This window comes from Oncorhynchus masou, chromosome 9 (assembly GCF_036934945.1).
Source record: "Oncorhynchus masou masou isolate Uvic2021 chromosome 9, UVic_Omas_1.1, whole genome shotgun sequence".
Lineage (NCBI taxonomy): Eukaryota > Metazoa > Chordata > Actinopteri > Salmoniformes > Salmonidae > Oncorhynchus > Oncorhynchus masou.
This window is the reverse complement of record NC_088220.1, coordinates 50,882,238-50,905,082: the sequence shown is the minus strand read 5'-3', so window position 1 is coordinate 50,905,082 and position 22,845 is coordinate 50,882,238.

Genomic DNA, 22,845 nt, shown 5'->3' with positions numbered 1-22,845 from the left:
CAGAGTGCTTTGCTGACCTAAAAATACCCCTCTATTGTGACCAGATGTCTGCAGGGTAGTGCAGATTTAAAGGGGACCTTCTCCATCTTGGGAGAGCCGTCATGCTTACAGTGGCAAGACGAGCCTTGCTGTGGACACAATGCACTAGCAGAAAATTACCAATATATCCTTCTCCAACACACGCGGGCAGGCGTGGGCTGTAATTCCTCCTGAGTGGTCGGTTGTCAAAACGAGAGAGGTTGAGTGGTTGAAATGGAGACGTACAAAATAAAAACCTGGCCAAAGTGAAAGTATTACACAGTGGCTGAGTACACGAGAGGATGCAGCAAAATACTTTGGGATTTGAAGCGTTGCTTCTTCTCAGGCAGTATCAAAACAAGGGGAAAGCAACACAGAGAGCCGTAATGTTTTGTTTTGTACATGTACAGTATGTATACAGGTTGCAGGTGCCTTAATTATCTGCTGTATGAAAAATCGGTAGTGTCCTATATCCTGTTTGTATTTCAGGCAACATAATTATACGTTGTCTCTTGTGTCTTCATTAGAACCGGTGAACATGATGTGCTGGACTATTGTGACAAGCTTGTCAGGCAAGATCCAGATGATAGTCCTGTAGAATACCGTACATCTGGTGTCTTGTTCTAATAAAAGGCCATATCTGACCGACCTGCTCGATTCGGTGTTATGTAGCAAAATTGGATATTGTGTTTTTTACATTGGGTAAAAGTAGAGACTCAGAGCTAGAAATGTGTATATCATACACTACAGATGAGGAACAATGTGAAAGTTATTCTGCTTTGAAAGTTGAGAACTTCAAACGTCACTTTTGAGAAAATGATCCTTGAATTTTTGGTAAACCTACTGGAGAGCTCTTCTTTGTCGAGACCCATTCAGAATTGTTCACACCCTCTTAAAGCACCATGCAATTCGTTTCAGGAAACTAGGTATTTGTTGTGCGTCACCACTTCACAGTAGAGCCGTTTGAACGTAAACATAATTTTTTGTTCAAAATGCGTTTTTTGGCAGAAGTGCCTTCTGGAACATGTGAACTTTCATGTGCTATTTAAATTTGATCGATTACTTACGTTTTAGGATACCTAAGGTTGGATTAGGAAAGTTGTTTGAAATGTTTGGACCAAGTTTATAGGTAATTTATTAGATAATTTTTAGTCATTTTGGGCAAGTTGGAACCGGTGTATTTCTGAATCAAACGCGCCAAATAAATTGACATTTTGGGGATATAAAAGAGAAATTTATCGAACAAAAGGACCATTTGTGATGTTTCTGGGACATTTTTGGAGTCCATCAGAAGAAGATCTTCAAAGGTAAGGCATGAATTATATATATCGTTATTTCTGACTTTCGTGTCACACCTCCCTGGCTGAAATATGTTTGTCATGCTGGGGCGCTGTCCTCAGATAATCACATGGTTTGCTTTCGCCGTAAAGCCTTTTTGAAATCTGACACGGTGGCTGGATTAACAAGAAGTTTCACTTTATTTTGATGTATTGCACTTGTGATTTTATGAAAGTAAAATATTTCTAATAATTTCATTTGAATTTCGCTCTCTGCAATTTCATCGGATGTTGTCGAGATGTTCCGCTAGCGGAACGTCTAGCCATAACAATTAAGTTTAAGCTCCACACATCTCTTTAAAGGATTCACATGTGAGGCCATGTACTAATCAACCAAAGATTTCAAGACTGAAGGCTGGTCTTATGCTATGGTGTGTTTGTAAATTCAATCTGGAGTGCCAGAATGCGATCAGAGTGCACTCTAGGTGTTCATAAACTCCGTTTTCATAAACTCCGTCCGTTTGGAAATTCAGAGCGCACACTGGATGCTCTGGTCAAGGAGTAGGGTTGACCCAAGCATTCTGACCTAACAACAGCAGTCAAGCACCCAAGCTAACTGGCTACTTGCAGACACAAATGAGACAACAACTCACTCTGACCATTTTACTTCCCCTAGCAGACATGGTTAGGATGTTTTTATGTTATCTAGAGCTTTGGTGACTGTGCTGCTGACATCAATTTAATTATGCTTTTTTTGTCAACGTTCACTGACAGTTATTCTGCTCTCTGGTGCACTCAGACGAGAGTGCTCTGAAATCGGAGTAGATAGCCAGAGCGAATTTACCAGCTACGTCTATCGACAGTTGTCACAGTGACATGATGAACGTTCTATTGAAATTAGTCTTTTGTGTCGGCATGTTTAGACAATGAACCATATTCCAAACTCATAATGTTACTACCCTGCATGAACATGCAGGTAGCTAAACAATCAGGTTCAATGCTAGCTAGCTAGCTAGCTAGAATTAGGCTATAACTATGCAAATGGCTCTGAGATACAAACAATAGTACTACACAGATCATACATGTAACGTTAGCTAGCGAGCCAGCCAGCTAACATTAGCTAGATAGCTAACAGTATGCTTTAACTTGAAATTAAAATGATATATTGACTAAATGTGTAACATCTGAAAATGTAGACTCTCTTACCCGTATACATGGATAGACACTTCTCCCTCTCTGTCACGGAGGCCATAGTTGCCCTTAGTTTGAAGATGAAATTCTGAGACAGGTGTTTTATACAATAGCCGTCTGTTCTCTTTTTGACTCTCTCTGCATATTTGCAATCAAACGGCAGAATTTTCTCCATCTCCTATCATACTCTAATTTCATTAGGCATTCCATTGATTTCAAAACTCGATCTTACAGAAATAGGAGAGCAACACTTTTGCATTTCGACTACGTGATATCTTTCAAAAAAGCTGCGTTAGAAAGGATTTACCTACAGTTACTGACCATCTCATGGGATAGACAGAAGGGTGCTACATGGCAGACCAATATGAACTCATCTCCCGGCATGTCCACCCCATCTGTATTATCTCAGCCAGTCATGGTTAGCAGGAAGATACCTGTCTTTTTCCGGAACTAATCCAACTAGGCTCGTAATATATAAAATGTATTTGTATTTACAGATGGCATACAAGTTTATTATTAATAACCTCTTTTGGTGCATGAACAGCTAGCGGGACACCTACAACAACATCCGGTGAAATTGCAAAGCGCGAAATTCAAAACACAAAAATCGTAATATTAAATGTTCACGAAAATACAAGTGTCATACTCCTTGTTTTTCCAATTGAATTGTCAGATTTCAAAAAGGCTTTAAGGCGAAAGCATACCATGTGATTGTATGAGAACAGCGCCCCACACCAAAATACTTTTTCAACCAGCACAGGCCTCACAAGAGCACAAATAACGATTAAAAAAAATCACTTACCTTTGAAGATCTTCCTCTGTTTGCAATCCCAAGGGTCCCAGCTACACAATGAAGGTCATTTTGTTCAATATAGTTCTTATTTATATCCAAAAAAGTCTGTTTAGTTGGCACCAATGATCTCAGTAATCCACTCATTCAACAGGCATTAAAAACAAATCCAAAAAGTTACCGGTAAAGTTCATCCACACAAGTCAAATGATGTTTCTAATTAATCCTCAGGTACTCTAATATCTAAATAAATTATAATATTATGTTCAATAGGGAAGATAAATAATGAAGAGCGTGCACTTCATTTTCGCGCCAACAAGACTAATTTTCTAACGAGACACCTTGTAGTTCTTCCAACTACTTGCTGGTTTTTCAACAAACAAGCCTGAAAACATTTCTAAAGACTGTTGACATCTAGTGGAAGCGATAGGAACTGCAATCTGGGTCCTATCTATTTGTATTTCCCAAAGGTAGCACTGAAAAATATAATTCCGGATGGATTTTCCTCGGCTTTTCGCCTGACGTATCAGTTCTGTTAAACTCACAGACATTATTTTAACTTCTTAAGGTATAAGGGGCAGCATTTTCACTTTTGGATAAATAGCGTGCTACCCTCTATGTTTACTGTTGTGCTTTCACCGAAAAGCCTTTTTAAAATCTGACACATTGGCTGGATTCACAACGAGTGTTGCTTTAATTTCATCTTACATGTGTGATTTAAGGAAAATTGGATTTTTATAGGAATTTATTGAAATTTGCCGCGCTGCATTTTCCCTGGCTTTTGGCCAAGTGGGACGCAAGCGTCCCCTATACCGTAAGAAGTTATTAACAGTTTTAGAGACTGAGTGGTTTCTATCCAATGCTACCAAGTATATGCATATCCTAGCTTCTTGGCCTGAGTAACAGGCAGTTTACTTTGGGCACGCCAGTCATCCGAAATTCCGAACAAAAAACAAAACAGGGTTAAGGTAATTTCTTCTCCATACATGTCCATATGATTCTGCCTCTTAGAACTGAGGGCGATGTTTGCATTGCTCCACCTGAGCACTGGTCTGACACTGATCTAAACCCATAACTGCACATCGGACAGGAAGAAGCAGGGGTTTCTTTGCCTTCCCCAGCAGTTAGCAGCTGCGTCCTTGTCAGAACACACTGGCACCCATGATAAATGACACCATGGGAACGTGAAAGGCCGGGCCCATGACTCACAGGTCTTTGTCTAGCATGCCATTCTGATGTTGATGGCTGTGGATTCGGATGGGAACGCTCACCTCAGGGCAGAAAAGACAGAGCCACGGAGAATACAACTGGGAGGCTGAGTGTTACCGGTAAAGTAAGAGCCATTTTATATATGTAAAATGACATGTATAGAATATGTTTTGGTAAACATTTTATTGCTTAGAATTATATGGAAACAGTCAATGTTTTTTTAATAGTTTATGTTAATATATAAATTCAATTTGTATTGCTATTGTGACACCTGTTGACACCCTTTTGGGTTAGGACAGCATTTAAAGGGTGACACCTAAGATGACCGCAATGTAGATCATTGGAACAGGTGTTTAAGCCTGAATAGAAGACGCCAAGGAGTTACAGTTTTCAACCACAGTTTTCAACCACCATAACAAAACAAATATTAATTTATCATACTGGAACTGTGTGACAACCCGGACAATTATTTCTGGGCAATAAATATAATTTAGCTGCAACTCTCAATGGGGAAATGCATTGAAACCAACCCTGTAAAGGCATCTGTAGAAGTGGCCGAGTTAAAATGTTGGGACATTGTTTAAAGCAACCACAGTACTACAGTACTCTTCAGTCAGTCAAAAAAATAATAACTTTAGCTTTGCTGGATGTGCTCCTAATACAAGTCAGCCCTGTTCACTGTTCATATGCATTATATGAACAACATTCTGGGTTAGATTAATCAATGCTCCATTACTATGCTATTATTATTATTTGCATAATATTAAAACATACAGCGACTTCATTGGTTCAGGAGACGATAGATATTGACGCTCCTACCCTTCAAATATTATTTTTGTTTGAACTCCAACAGTGGTTTTGCTGAAAGGGATTGTTTACCCATTGTGTGCTTCAAAGTGCAACGTGCAGCAATTGCACATTATATCCACAGGGATACAAGCAAATACTCAAAAACAGACATACATTCAGGTCCATAATGATTGGCAGCCTTGATAAAGATATTGTTTTCACCTTTATTTAACCAGGTAGGCTAGTTGAGAACAAGTTCTCATTTGCAACTGCGACCTGGCCAAGATAAATAATAGCAGTGTGAACAGACAACACAGAGTTACACATGGAGTAAACAATTAACAATAATTATGTCAATAACACAGAAGAAAAAAAGAGAGTCTATATACATTGTGTGCAAAAGGCATGAGGAGGTAGGCGAATAATTACAATTACAATCAGATGGTCATGTACAGGTAGAGATATTGGTGTGCAAAAGAGCAGAAAAGTAAATAAATAAAAACAGTATGGGGATGAGGTAGGTAAAATTGGGTGGGCTATTTACCGATAGACTATGTACAGCTGCAGCGATCGGTTAGCTGCTCAGATAGCAGGTGTTTGAAATTGGTGAGGGAGATAAAAGTCTCCAACTTCAGCGATTTTTGCAATTCGTTCCAGTCACAGGCAGCAGAGAACTGGATGAGCAAAAATTCCAGTACAAAATAAATAATAGATAGCTACTGTATGCTCCCCAAAAAATGGGAAATTATGTTATTTTATACTAATACAAAGAGATTTTGTTTAAAAAGTAATAAAGAAATCTCAATAAGATAGGGCTAAAAAGTATTGACACCCCTGTTTTCAATACACTATCACCCTTCCCTTGTGAGGATAATGACACTGAGCCTTTTCTAAAATGTTTATGAGATTGGTGAGGATTGGGGGGGATATTCTACAATTCTTCAATACAGAAAATGTCCAGATCCTTAATATCCTTCGTCAGCTCTTATGGACTGCACTCTTCTATTCAAAATGGAAAAAGTATCATACTGTGACACTTAGTTCTATATCTTGAAAACTTTATTGCTGACATGAAAGCAATTTGCGTCTGTACTGTATCACCAGTGGACTAATGAAACAAATACCAAAATATAGTTTTTGAGAGGCAGTTTCCTTTAAAATGCTCAATTTAACATGCCAGAGGAGGTAGCTAGGGCTCTGAGGCAACCAGTGGTGTAAATAAAAAATTAAAGTATTATTTAAGTCGTTTTGTAGGGTATCTGCACTTTACTATTTATGTTTTTGACAACTTTTACTTTAACTTCACTAAATTCCTAAAGAAAATATTACTCCAAACATTTTCCCTGACCACACAAAGTGCTCATTACATTTTGAATGCTTAGCAGGACAGGACAATTGTCAAATTCACCCACTTATCAAGAGAACACTTGGTCATCCCTACTGCCTCTGGCCTGGCGGACTCACTAAACACATACAGTGGGGCAAAAAAAGTATTTAGTCAGCCACCAATTGTGCAAGTTCTCCCACTTAAAAAGTTGAGAGAGGCCTGTAATTTTCATCATAGGTACACTTCAACTATGACAGACAAAATGAGAAAAAAAATCAGGAAAATCACATTGTAGGATTTTTAATGAATTGTTTTGCAAAATAAGTATTTGGTCACCTACAAACAAGCAAGATTTCTGGCCCTCAAAGACCTGTAACTTCTTCTTTAAGAGACTCCTCTGTCCTCCACTCGTTACCTGTATTAATGGCACCTGTTTGAACTTGTTATCAGTATAAAAGACATATATCCACAACCTCAAACAGTCACACTCCAAACTCTACTATGGCCAAGACCAAAGAGCTGTCAAAGGACACCAGAAACAAAATTGTAGACCTGCACCAGGCTGGGAAGACTGAAACTGCAATAGGTAAGCAGCTTGGTTTGAAGAAATCAACTGTGGGAGCAATTATTAGGAAATGGAAGATATTCAAGACCACTGATAATCTCCCTCGATCTGGGGCTCCACGCAAGATCTCACCCCGTGGGGTCAAAATGATCACAAGAACGGTGAGCAAAAATCCCAGAACCACACGGGGGGACCTAGTGAATGACCTGCAGAGAGCTGGGACCAAAGTAACAAAGCCTGCCATCAGTAACACACTACGACACCAGGGACTCAAATCCTGCAGTGCCAGATGTGTCCCCCTGCTTAAGCTAGTATATGTCCAGGCCCGTCTGAAGTTTGCTAGAGAGCATTTGGATGATCCAGAAGAAGATTGGGAGAATGTTATATGGTCAGATCAAACCGAAATATAACTTTTTGGTAAAAACTCAACTCGTCATGTTTGGAGGACAAAGAATGCTGAGTTGCTTCCAAAGAACACCATACCTACTGTGAAGCATGGGGGTGGAAACATCATGCTTTGGGGCTGTTTTTCTGCAAAGGGACCAGGACGACTGATCCGTGTAAAGGAAAGAATGAATGGGGCCATGTATCGTGAGATTTTGAGTGAAAACCTCCTTCCATCAGCAAAGGCATTGAAGATGAAATGTGGCTGGGTCTTTCAGCATGACAATGATCCAAAACACACTGCCCGGGCAACGAAGGAGTGGCTTCGTAAGAAGCATTTCAAGGTCCTGGAGTAGCCTAGCCAGTCTCTAGATCTCAACCCCATTGAAAGTCCGTGTTGCCCAGCAACAGCCCCAAAACATCACTGCTCTAGAGGAGATCTGCATGGAGGAAAGGGCCAAAATACCAGCAACAGTGTGTGAAAACCTTGTGAAGACTTACAGAAAACGTTTCACCTCTGTCATTGCCAACAAAGGGTATATAACAAAGTATTGAGATAAACTTTTGTTATTGACCAAATACTTATTTTCCACCATAATTTGCAAATAAATTCATTAAAAATCCTACAATCTGATTTTCTGATTTTCTGGATTTTTTTCCTCGTTTTGTCTGTTGAAGTGTAACAATGATGAAAATTACAGGCCTCTCTCATCTTTTTAAGTGGGAGAACTTGCACAATTGCTGGCTGACTAAATACTTTTTTGCCCCGCTGTATGCATGTCTGAGTTTTAGAGTGTGCCCCTGGCTATCTGTAAATGTTTTAAAGAAGAAAATGGTGCTGTCTGCTTTGCTTAATATAAGGAATGTTTAATTATTTATACATTTACTTTTGATACTTATTAAGTATATTTAAAACCAAATACATTTAGACTTTTACTCAAGTAGTATTTTACTGGCTGACTTTCACTTTTAGTTGAGCAACTTTCTATAAAGGTATCTATACTTTTATAGACACTATAAAGTACACAATGTACTGTGTAGGCTGGATAATATTAACTGTATAAACTGGTTGTTTGTAAAATGTTACATGAACTGATGTTGTTCAAAATAGTTATGTTTGATTGTCTTTGGAGGTAAAACTAGCTGTCATTTAAAATAGCTTGGCTTCGATGGTATGCAGCTAAACAATCAACACACAATGGCTGAAGTCGATATGTGGGTGTAATTAGGAAGTCCGGCTCTAATCTGTTGTATCTGTCAATTTGACAATTTGATTACAAATATAGGATTTAAATTTGCTCTCTGACTGCCAACAGCTTTCCCAAGCGCCGAATCATCATTGTCGTACTTCCGGTGCCAACAGAGATGGCCGCCTCGCTTCGCGTTCCTAGGAAACTATGCAGTTTTTTTATGTGTTATTTCTTACATTAGTACTCCAGGTCATCTTAGGTTTCATTACATACAGTCGAGAAGAACTACTGAATATAAGATCAGCGTCAACTCACCATCAGTACGACCAAGAATATGTTTTTCGCGACGCGGATCCTGTGTTCTGCCTTACAAACAGGACAACGGAATGGATCGCATGCAGCGACCCAAAAACGACTCCGAAAAAGTGGGAAACGAGGCGGTCTTCTGGTCAGACTCCGGAGACGGGCACACCGTGCACCACTTCCTAGCATTCTTCTTGCCAATGTCCAGTCTCTTGACAACAAGGTTGATGAAATCCGAGCAAGGGTAGCATTCCAGAGGGACATCAGAGACTGTAACGTTCTGTGCTTCACGGAAACATGGCTCACTGGAGAGACGCTATCCGAAGCGGTGCAGCCAACGGGTTTCTCCACGCATCGCGCCGACAGAAACAAACACCTTTCTGGTAAGAAGAGGGGTGGGGGCGTCTGCCTTATGGCTAACGAGAAATGGTGCGATGAAAGAAACATACAGGAACTCAAATCCTTCTGTTCACCTGATTTAGAATTCCTCACAATCAAATGTAGACCACATTATCTACCAAGAGAATTCTCTTCGATTATAATCACAGCCGTATATATCCCCCCCCCCCCAAGCAGACACATCGATGGCTCTGAAGGAACTTTATTTAACTCTTTGCAAACTGGAAACCATTTATCCGGAGGCTGCATTCATTGTTGCTGGGGATTTTAACAAGGCTAATCTGAAAACAAGACTCCCTAAATTTTACCAGCATATCGATTGCGCAACCAGGGGTGGAAAAACCTTGGATCACTGTTACTCTAACTTCCGCGACGCATTTAAGGCCCTGCCCCGCCCCCCTTTCGGAAAAGCTGACCACGACTCCATTTTGCTGATCCCTGCCTACAGACAGAAACTTAAACAAGAAGCTCCCACGCTGAGGTCTGTCCAACGCTGGTCCGACCAAAAAGACTCCACACTCCAAGACTGCTTCCATCACGTGGACTGGGACATGTTTCGTATTGCGTCAGATAACAACATTGACGAATACGCTGATTCGGTGTGCGAGTTCATTAGAAAGTGCGTTGAAGATGTCGTTCCCATAGCAACGATTAAAACATTCCCTAACCAGAAACCGTGGATTGATGGCAGCATTCGCGTGAAACTGAAAGCGCAAACCACTGCTTTTAATCAGGTCAAGGTGTCTGGTAACATGACCGAATACAAACAGTGCAGCTATTCCCTCCGCAAGGCTATCAAACTAGCTAAGCGTCAGTACAGAGACAAAGTAGAATCTCAATTCAACGGCTCAGACACAAGAGGCATGTGGCAGGGTCTACAGTCAATCACAGACTACAGGAAGAAATCCAGCCCAGTCACGGACCAGGATGTCTTGCTCCCAGGCAGACTAAATAACTTTTTTGCCCGCTTTGAGGACAATACAGTGCCACTGACACGGCCTGCAACGGAAACATGCGGTCTCTCCTTCACTGCAGCCGAGGTGAGTAAAACATTTAAACGTGTTAACCCTCGCAAGGCTGCTGGCCCAGACGGCATCCCCAGCCACGCCCTCAGAGCATGCGCAGACCAGCTGGCTGGTGTGTTTACGGACATATTCAATCAATCCCTATACCAGTCTGCTGTTCCCACATGCTTCAAGAGGGCCACCATTGTTCCTGTTCCCAAGAAAGCTAAGGTAACTGAGCTAAACGACTACCGCCCCGTAGCACTCACTTCCGTCATCATGAAGTGCTTTGAGAGACTAGTCAAGGACCATATCACCTCCACCCTACCTGACACCCTAGACCCACTCCAATTTGCTTACCGCCCAAATAGGTCCACAGACGATGCAATCTCAACCACACTGCACACTGCCCTAACCCATCTGGACAAGAGGAATACCTATGTGAGAATGCTGTTCATCGAGTACAGCTCGGCATTCAACACCATAGTACCCTCCAAGCTCGTCATCAAGCTCGAGACCCTGGGTCTCGACCCCGCCCTGTGCAACTGGGTACTGGACTTCCTGACGGGCCGCCCCCAGCTGGTGAGGGTAGGTAACAACATCTCATCCCCGCTGATCCTCAACACTGGGGCCCCACAAGGGTGCGTTCTGAGCCCTCTCCTGTACTCCCTGTTCACCCACGACTGCGTGGCCACGCACGCCTCCAACTCAATCATCAAGTTTGCGGATGACACAACAGTGGTAGGCTTGATTACCAACAACGACGAGACGGCCTACAGGGAGGAGGTGAGGGCCCTCGGGGTGTGGTGTCAGGACAATAACCTCACACTCAACGTCAACAAAACTAAGGAGATGATTGTGGACTTCAGGAAACAGCAGAAGGAACACCCCCCTATCCACATCGATGGAACAGTAGTGGAGAGGGTAGCAAGTTTTAAGTTCCTCGGCATACACATCACAGACAAACTGAATTGGTCCACTCACACAGACAGCATCGTGAAGAAGGCGCAGCAGCGCCTCTTCAACCTCAGGAGGCTGAAGAAATTCGGCTTGTCACCAAAAGCACTCTCAAACTTCTACAGATGCACAATCGAGAGCATCCTGGCGGGCTGTATCACTGCCTGGTACGGCAACTGCTCCGCCCTCAACCGTAAGGCTCTCCAGAGGGTAGTGAGGTCTGCACAACGCATCACCGGGGGCAAACTACCTGCTCTCCAGGACACCTACACCACCCGATGTTACAGGAAGGCCATAAAGATCATCAAGGACATCAACCACCCGAGCCACTGCCTGTTCACCCCGCTATCATCCAGAAGGCAAGGTCAATACAGGTGCATCAAAGCTGGGACTGAGAGACTGAAAAACAGCTTCTATCTCAAGGCCATCAGACTGTTAAACAGCCACCACTAACATTGAGTGGCTGCTGCCAACACACTGACACAGACTCAACTCCAGCCACTTTAATAATGGGAATTGATGGGAAATGATGTAATATATCACTAGCCACTTTAAACAATGCTACCTTATATAATATTACTTACCCTACATTATTCATCTCATATGCATACGTATATACTGTACTCTATATCATCGACTGCATCCTTATGTAATACATGTATCACTAGCCACTTTAACTATGCCACTTTGTTTACATACTCATCTCATATGTATATACTGTACTCGATACCATCTACTGTATCTTGCCTATGCTGCTCTGTACCATCACTCATTCATATATCCTTATGTACATATTCTTTATCCCCTTACACTGTGTATAAGACAGTAGTTTAGGAATTGTTAGTTAGATTACTTGTTGGTTATTACTGCATTGTCGGGAACTAGAAGCACAAGCATTTCGCTACACTCGCATTAACATCTGCTAATCATGTGTATGTGACAAATAAAATTTGATTTGATTTGAGAAGAAAACAAATTATAACAATATACTGCATTGTTGACGATGATCCAATGTACAAGTACTGCTGTGGAGAATTCGGATGAGGAAACGATCAAGGGAACTGGCGTGGGAGTGTGCGAGGTAAAGGGTCGGTGAGTGTGGAAGTTTGTCAATCACGTCTGACATGAGATGTCGACGGTCATGGTGCATGCAGCATTGCTCTTGACAAAGAGGTTTGACACCTGTCAAATTAGTGCTCTACTTATAGCTCCCTGATGGTGCTGCAATGCTGTGATATTTTTAACAGAAGATATTGCCTTGGCAGTAGCTACAATATGTTACCCCAACGCAGTATAACACTGGAATACTGGCTAAGACCAGGATAACACAAATACTTATCCTCTTTAATGTTAATTACAACCTCTGAGTCTAATTAATGAAATGACTGAGGTGGCTGATGTATTTAATCAAACTATAATTAACATGGTAATACTGAAGAGGTGGAGCCAATTCCATGGGTATGGCTACCTGCAGAACGATTCAGCTCAGTTGAGTGAAGCACTTTGAAAGCCAGGCAAGTTTCAAAGCAAGCCTGCTCCAAGTGTCGGACAGCCATAGAAAAGATAAGCAGTTTGAAATTCAATCACCTGGGAATATCAGTACATGCTGCAAGTGACTCAGAATAGATTCTGGAACAGTTAATGCTCTTATCTAATAATCACGCTTTTTATGTAAAATACATTAAAACAATCACATTCTGGGTAATTACAGTGTCTTCAGAAGGTATTTGCACCTCTTGACTTTCAGTGTAGCAAACTCTCTCCAGAAGTTCAGTGAGGATCTCTGAATGATCCAATGTTGACCTAAATGACTAATGATGATAAATACAATCCACCTGTGTGTAATCAAGTCTCCATATAAATGCACCTGCACTGTGATAGTTTCAGAGGTCCGTTAAAAGCGCAGAGAGCATCATGAAGAACAAGGAACACACCAGGCAGGTCCGAGATACTGTTGTGGAGAAGTTTAAAGCCGGATTAGGATACAAAAAGATTTCCCAAGCTTTAAACATCCCAAGGAGCACTGTGCAAGCGATAATATTGAAATGGAAGGAGTATCAGACCACTGCAAATCTACCAAGACCTGGCCGTCCCTCTAAACTTTCAGCTCATACAAGGAGAAGACTGATCAGAGATGCAGCCAAGAGGCCCATGATCACTCTGGATGAACTGCAGAGATCTACAGCTGAGGTGGGAGACTCTGCCCATAGGACAACAATCAGTCGTATATTGCACAAATCTGGCCTTTATGGAAGAGTGGCAAGAAGAAAGCCAAGATATCCATAAAAAGTGTTGTTTAAAGTTTGCCACAAGCCACCTGGGAGACACACCAAACATGTGGAAGAAGGTGCTCTGGTCAGATGAAACCAAAATTTTTGGCAACAATGCAAAACGTTATGTTTGGCGTAAAAGCAACACAGCTCATAACATGAACACACCATCCCCACTGTCAAACATGGTGGTGGCAGCATCATGGTTTGGGCCTACTTTTCTTCAGCAGGGACAGGGAAGATGGTAAAAATTGATGGGAAAATGGATGGAGCCAAATACAGGACCATTCTGGAAGAAAACCTGATGGAGTCTGCAAAAGACCTGAGACTGGGATGGAGATTTGTCTTCCAACAAGACAATGATCCAAAACATAAAGCAAAATCTACAATGGAATGGTTCAAAAATAAACATATCCAGGTGTTAGAATGGCCAAGTCAAAGTCCAGACCTGAATCCAATCGAGAATCTGTGGAAAGAACTGAAAACTGCTGTTCACAAATGCTCTCCATCCAACCTCACTGAGCTCGAGCTGTTTTGCAAGGAGGAATGGGAAAAAATGTCAGTCTCTCGATGTGCAAAACTGATAGAGACATACCCCAAGCGACTTACAGCTGTAATCGCAGCAAAAGGTGGCGCTACAAAGTATTAACTTAAGGGGGCTGAATAATTTTGCACGCCCAATTTTTCAGTTTTTTGATTTGTTAAAAAAGTTTGAAATATCCAATAAATTTCGTTCCACTTCATGATTGTGTCCCACTTGTTGATTCTTCACAAAAAAATACAGTTTTATATCTTTATGTTTGAAGCCTGAAATGTGGCAAAAGGTCGCAAAGTTCAAGGGGGCCGAATACTTTCGCAAGGCACTGTACAATTACCTGTAAGGTGCCTCAGTCGAGCAGTGAATTTCAAACACAGATTCACCCAGAAAGACCAGGGAGGTTTACCAATGCCTCGCAAAGTGTATATGGGTGATAAAAAAAACATTAAACATTGAATATCCCTTTGAGCATGGGGAATTAATTTTTAATTACTCTTTGAATAGTGTATCAATACACCCAGTCACTACAAAGATACAGGCGTCCTTCCAAACTCAGTTGCCGGAGAGGAAGGAAACCGCTCAGGGATTTCACCATGTAGCCAATGGTGACTTTTAAACAGTTACAGAGTTTAATGGCTGTGATAGGAGAGAATTGAGGATGGATCAAAAACATTGCAGTTATTCCAAAATACTAACCTAAATAAGAGAGTGAAAATAAGGAAGCGTGTGCAGAATAAAAATATTCCAAAACATGCATCCTGTTTGAAACAAGGAACTAAAGTAATACTGAAAAAAAATGGCAAAGCAATTCACTTTTTGTCCGGAATACAAAGTGTTATGTTTGGGGCAAATCAATATAACACATTACTGAGCACCACTCTCTATATATTTTTGAGCATAGTGGTGGCTGTATCATGTTATTGGTGTGCTTGTAATCATTAAGAACTGGGGAGTTTTTCAGGATAAACAAGAAACTGAATGAAGTTAAGCACATCTAAAATCCTATTTGAAAACCTGGTTCAGGTGGCTTTCCAATAGACACTGGGAGACAAATTCACCTTTCTGCTTGAAAATCTATGGGAAAACCTTAAAATGGATGTCCTGCAATGATTTTTTGAATTTTGAAAAGAATAATGGGCAAATGTTGCACAATCCAGGTGTGGTAAGCTCTTAGAGACTGACCCAGAAAGACTGCAATCACTGCCAAAGGTGTTCAGGGGTGTGAATTAGACATTTCTTTATTTCATTTTCAATAAATGTACAAGCATTTCAAAAACATGTTTTCACTTTGTCATTATTGGGTATTGTGCGTAGTAGGCGGAAAAAAACATCTTTGTAATCCGTTTTGTATTCTGCTTGTAACACAACAAAATGTAGAATAAGTCAAGGCACTGTATGTTGGTGTAATGTCAAAGTCATTTCATTCCTTGTGAACTCATTTCTGTTTTATAAATTCTAAAGCATGATGGTTAAATATCAACACAACTGAAGCAACAACAGTGGGTAGAAAGATGGAACCCAGGACTTCATGCTCCAGTACTTGCATTGACCACACCACTATCTCTCTACGTTAGGAGGGGAATCGTTTTAAAGATCAAAAGTACATCAAAGTACACCTCACCTTAATATAGCCATGTGTGGCTGGATTTAGTGCACAGTCCAATTAACCTCCCAAATTTGAGGGATAATTAAAAAAATCTCTACCCAACGTTACATATCAACAATAAATGTATGTCCTGTTGCCACACATTCCAGCCAGAAATGGCATCCTGCTAAGTTTAAAGGATCATTGGAAACCATGTGGGAACATGAATTTCATCCTCACCGAGCAAGATAGTGGGCAGGGGTGGTGTACCCCATGCAAGTCAATTAAGCCAATTTGACATATAAGGCCATGGTAATGCTGTTCCTGCGTTAAAATATTAATGAGCAATTGGAAACTGAAAAGGATGTTCTGGAAGTCAGAAACTGAATCGTGCAGACATTGATTATTCAGATGAGTCTCAGTGGGTGCATATCTGTGCAAAGTATAACTCCATGTAAAGGAGGTGTCACATTAGTTATACAATGAAGAATCCTGCCTATTTATCGAATGCATAGAAATGCCCCTGAGCTTTTCTTGGCTGTGACACATTGTAAACAGCAGATTTTGCAGCATCTTCCATCTAATACTTTGAAACAGGTGGGGCACAAGGGGGCATGTCCCTCTTTTATTGCTGGGGGGGGGCAATGAAATAAATGGCGAATAGTGCACATGCGACACCAAATAAGCGTTGTTAGCATTTATATGTCACTTGCCACCTGTCACCTCGACTGACGTTCAGCATTTACCGCCTTTTTGTTGTACCACAGAATCCCTGCTCTATATGCTAGTGGTATCTCTAATCTGTGCACCCTGAACTAAAATCGTCCACAATTGTGACAGATGCTCGATGACGTTCGAGAGGGAAGATGTGTTTATAAACTATACGAAGGCGACTAGCGATGTCTCCACCCCACTAATCATAACATCTTAGCCAGTTTCGGGCAAGTCTATTGGCCAAATGTCCCACACCCCTTACTACATTTCAAAGATGCTAAGACCTACGAAATCGGGATATGCCGGAGTGATCAGTGACAAAAGATATCTGTGTGCCGCAACAAGGTTCCTCGTTGGTTGTCGCACCCGCATCCCAGTCTTTTGACAAACGCCACTCTACCATTTTAGGTTATGTGCATCTTATCCACAAGAGATGATCTTAGACAAATGCTGGACGATGTAGCTAGCATCCATACAATTACCAAGACCTGTATGTGCCTTTGATCTAAACTGGGCACTTAGTTAGACAGGCACATTGTGGAATAATCAGTCATACTGTAATTATTATGGTCGATGCAAATTCAAGTGAAATGCGACATTATCCTTCTGTTGGGTTTGTTTTTCCTTAAACACACATGACAGCAACAATGACAGCGAGGCCTTGAATATGTGACTTAACGCCTGTCAAGTGAACAGTGCAGTCATGGAAGGTGAATAGCAACTCTCTCAGTTTTTTTGTTGTTGTGTTGCTTCAACCGAGCGAGAGGCTCGCAGGCACTAATTACACAGTTATGATGTCAGACACAGCTGATAGTTAGTAGACAGAGAGAGCTCCATCGCAATGTGATGGATAGAAACACAGGGACAATACTATGCTTGTGTTTCACCATGCTCACAGTATCGCAGCCCTTTTTTCCATGGCAATCACCATAGCGCACAGGACCCCCTCTCCCTGTCTCACCATCGATCGCCCATTTGATGGCTCTGATTGTAACGCCAGCCCCCTCTCTGCCTTATCACTCATTTCAATCATGCCTACACAGGCATACCACTACGGATGCCTGTCATGTAGCGCACCAGCAGACGCTCATTTCGCCCAGGTACATAAAACCCCAGTAATTAAGCGGTTTCAGAATTGATGAGAAAAGATGTCAAGAAGCTTGTCATTCCAATGAAGGGGGTATGGTATAGAAGATTAGTGGGAGGTCTACACAAAACCCAGCACCAAAGGGAGTTTGAAACAAGGACACTACTTGTACCTAATCTTGGGAGCAATTCTCTTCACAGGATGCAATGCTGACATGACATTGCCCCTCCACAGTTAATGATTAATCATTTAACACACAATAAAGAAACAGGATTCAGATTAGAGTGCCTACAGCTACCACAGCCGCTTCCACATACAGTTCAGCTCCGAGTACATCTGGGAACAATAGCTGACTGGCTGACTGTCCTCTAGTGTGCATAGAGGGAGGACATCCAATGAACTCATGTCCTGGAGCTGCTCTTTTCTATATAGTCATGGTGCCCTGCACGCACAGTTTGTCCCAAAACCATCTCTCGTCAGAGCAAAACAAGCCAGGTAAGTTGGTCTAAATTCCCATTGAGGCTGGTGTTGTCATAATGGGGATGCCTCTTTAGGTTGATATTACATTTTCTCGCACACCTTCCTAATGAAAACGAATGCGTACAAATGTGCCCTCGGATTTAGGAAAATAGAGGGTTTCATCTCACCCTCTTCTGACGATGTAAGAGTTCATGTTCATAGTAATGATGCGTATCTCTCCATGATGATGCTAATGAATGCCTTTAGTTTTGTACTTTAAACACAGGTAATCATATCTTTTTGTGTATTCATCTTATAATGGATAATCGTCCCAAACAGTGCTAATGAGAGACATGAGAAGACTCTCCGATGTGCTTGGATGACAAATTGCTCGACAAGAATTGTGATGCTCCCAACAACTCTGTTGGCAACTAGCTCCACGGAGCCATACACACGATTCAATTAGGCCCCATTAATCTTCTAACAGAACATAATTAAACAATTAATCACAACCTTATGTGGACATGACTATGTAGCCTCCCCCTTGATATTATTGTCTTCAAGGAGTCTTTCAAGCCCAATTAATCAATTCCACTAAGTACGCTGCACCAGTGAAAAACCAAGGTGTGGATGGAGACAAAGAGTACATACGGGATAAGAAAATAACTGTAGATGTATGAACATAGGACATGTTCTGCCTGGCCCTCTTTACTTAGTTGCAAGTTACTAATATTCTGTAGCCCCAGACCTAGGAATGTAGCTGTTTATTCCCAATGAGAAGTTTGGTATTCATCTGGGTAAAAAGTTAGAACCCCAGTAATTTCGAACTAGGTCATTCCGAGGCAATCCAGTGTGAATGTGCCATAATTCGATTTTCAACACAGGCGTGTGCAATCAATGCTGTAGTGAATTATTGAGGAGTGCACAATTAATAAAGTCAGTGTAAGATGCTACACATGATGTCAGAGCTCTGGCTCTGCGCTTCACAGTGCTGTATGAAGAGCAGAAAGACAATGCCCCATCCATCCCGCTAATTGGGCAAAACATGTTCTTGTCTGAGTGAGGGAAACGCGGAAAGATGAGACGTTGAAGATTATAGTAAATACCTCCTTGATTTCATACAAGCAAGCCAAACACCGGTGATTCCAAATGAACAAGCTTCAAATCATGCCCACCTGACCCAGAGTGCGATTTATAATGGACCGTTTTTTGGATTGCGTAAGCAAGAACAGTAATTGTGTGTTGGCAGGGATGCAGGGTTGAGTTCCAAACAAAACAACTACAAGTATTGCTTGCTCCAACTCCTCACTGGCACAGCTCGGAGAGCTCCAAAAAGTACTTTATAGTTGAAGACTCTTCTTTGAGTCATAAATGTGCATTGAAATGAATTAAGACTGTGCACACATTGGAGAGATGTGTGGCACTTGGAGACAGCAGTTCGTCCTCTCACTCAAGGAATAGTCTTATGTTACTGAATATATCCAGAGTATTTTCAGATTTTGTTATCAATAAATGCAGCGAAAAGCACAGTAAATGTCAAATGCACGTAACATCAACAGTGTGATGTTTGGATTCAGACTGTCTGGTGAACTGTTGTGTATTTGCCTTTGGTCTAATGTTTTCTCTCAATTGCTACTGTACCATGGTTACATATTGACCAATATGGCCAAGCTTTTAATGAGGTTCAGCTTATAAAGCCCTCTTAAGCACTACATGAATGTGTAACAAAACATCTATAACCGTCACATTGATTTATCAAGACCAGTCCCCATGCTTGTCTCAGAGCAGTGTGAAACGGTGCTAAAATAGTTGTAGGCTATTGCTTCTATCTTCAATATGCTCTTGAAATAAATAAGACCTACCCCACATTTATGTCACCTACGGTAGGCCTACAGTATATCGAAAAATAGGACCTGACTCTCCGCCAATAATTACATACAGAGGATTGGAGGATATTTCTGTAATCCAGTAACATTTATTCCCATAGTAATTCGTTATGGACCCATAACTAAATAAATATTGTCATTTTGAAAGAGTCATTATTTGATTAACGTAAGCATAAAGATGTCATTATTAGTTACATTGTTTTAGTTTGAATGTGCAGACTGGTGCTAAGAACAGAGCAGCGGGAATGTTTCTTTTGTCAGCGCCATTGTTATTGCAATGGCCCTTAAAGTGTTGCCAGTGAGTGTGGCCCCTCCCCCTCCTCCTACTCCCAGCCCCATGCGCTAGCTCGGTCTTCTGTGCGTCTTCCGCCCATCCCATGCCCCCTGTCCTCGTGCCTTTTAACCTCGTGCGCTTTCAATGGATATAGCTGGAGAACCGCAAGGCAATCCCATTGTGCTCCACTCGGGAGCCATGAACAATATGAGCAATATATATTGTCCTGTAAGTAACAGGGTCAATAATATATCTGTGAGAACATCCAACGGGCTTTTATATCATTCTAAATTAATAATAACAATAATAGTAATCGCTTTGTTTAAAAAATAATATTTTGGAGATAGTTTTTTTTTTTAGTTTTCAAATAACGTAAAATGGCCAACAAAAAAAAAAGGCCAATCTTGAACATGGAGTGAGACATTGCTACGAATTTGTAAATAAAGCCAACTTGTTAGTTAGAAAAATGTATTTCCGTTTTCAGAGGGAGAGAACCCAAATACCTACAATCATCTCACGGGTGTTGAACCAGCATCTGTAGCAACACAGCGTGCAATGCTAAGCAGTGTCTCAGACCGTTGGGCCACTAAGGAGCTGTATAACCTGACCAGTTGGAAGTGGCCTACAGTACTACAGTAAAACCAAAATCATCCCAACAAAATTAAACAATAAAAACCTTAGTGTAACAACAGTTTTAGTAAGTAATACTCAAGTCATGCATTATTATCAGTTTCTGTTTAGGTTTATGTCGCCCCTTTCATTGTCAGTTAGAGACACACAGTAGGACCCAGAAGCATAATCAGTGCTCTAACTCCCCCTTGCGCTGGACTGGAGCAATGAAGTGGTGACGCAGGGTACCGTACTAAGTCCCGCAGCGTAAGCTCACAATATTTAAAGGAGGAACCACTGGTTACATATTGACCAATATGACCAATATGACGTTCCGCTTATAAAGGCTTCATAAAGCCTTAAGCACTACATACATGTGTTACAAAGCATCTATAACCATATTTCATGCTTTAAAGGGTTACTAAATGTCGATTTAACTGTGTGACATAACCCACTATGTCGAATATGACATAAACATGTGCTTCATAAAGGGTGACATGGTGTGCTGAAGGTTAACATACGCTTTAAAGAGATGTCATGTTAGTCACATAACACCTCATCTCATTCCCAGACACTTCTGCCCCAAATGTGCGGTAGGTCTGGTGACCCAACGCATCAAACTTGGCCTTCAAGAAGATAAATTGTGGAAATGAGCAGGGTTTAGCTAATATTTGACTGTTTGACTGTGTTAAGTAGTGACGATGACAAATACTTTATTCAGTAAGGTCACTCCTATAGAATTCCATGGTCACTATCACTATGGCCAAATGGCTTATGTGCTGTGTCTGCAATAGCCGGGGACGATTTTACACCAAGAAACACTTACCTCAATCAAAGCCCCCAACCTAAATATATTGAAAGTGTCTTTTTATGGAACTGAGTTACATGTTCCTCAGCACCAATGGTGTAAAGTACTTAAGTGAAACTGCTTAAGTAATTTTGGGGGGGTATCTGTACTTTACTATTTATATTTTTGACAACTTTTACTTTTACTTCACTACTTTCCTAAATAAAATAATATACTTTTTACTCCATACATTTACCCTGACAACCAAAAGTACTCGTTACATTTTAACAGGAAAATGGTTCAATTCATGCCCTTATCAAGATAACATCCCTGGTCATCCCTACTGCCTCTGATGAGGCCGACGTACTAAACAAAAAAGCTTCAATTGCAAATGAATGTCTGAATGTTGGAGTGTGCCCCTGGCCATCCGTAAATAATAAATAAAAAAATAAACATTTGCGCCGTCTTGTTTGCATAATATAAGGAATTTTAAATGATTAATACTTTAACTTCTACTTCGATACTGACGTATATTTAAAACAATATACTTTTAGATTTTTACTCAGGTAGTATGTTATTTGGTGACTCACTGAGTCATTTTCTATTAAGGTATCATTACTTTTAATCAAGTATGACATTTTAGTACAACTACTCAGTACACATTGTACTTATTATGAAGTCAGACCCATTCGGTCATTTATAACACATACAGTGTATTCGGAAAGTATTTAGGCCCCTTTGACTTTTTCCACATTTTATTACGTTACAGCCTTACTCAATGTTTTTCATATTTTTTTCCCTCATCAATCTACCCACAATGCCACACAATGACAATGGAAAGACAGGTTTCTAGATATGTTGCAAATTTATCGACAAAAAAATAAATGAAATATCAGATTTACATAAGTATTCAGACCCTTTACTGAGTATTTTCGTGATGCACTTCTGGCACCGATTACAGCCTCGAGTCCTCTTGGGGTATGATGCTACAATTAAAAAAAAAATAACTAGGCAAGTCAGTTGAGAACAATTTTGAGTGTCATAGCAAAGGGTCTGAATACTCATGTAAATAAGGTGTTTGGTAAATTTGTTTTGTGATAATGGGGTATTGTGTGTATGTTGATGAATAAAAGATGTAATTGAATACATTTTAGAATAAGGCTGTAAGGTAACATAATGTGGAAAAAGTCAATTAGTCTGAATACTTTCCGAATGCACTGTACATAAATGCCT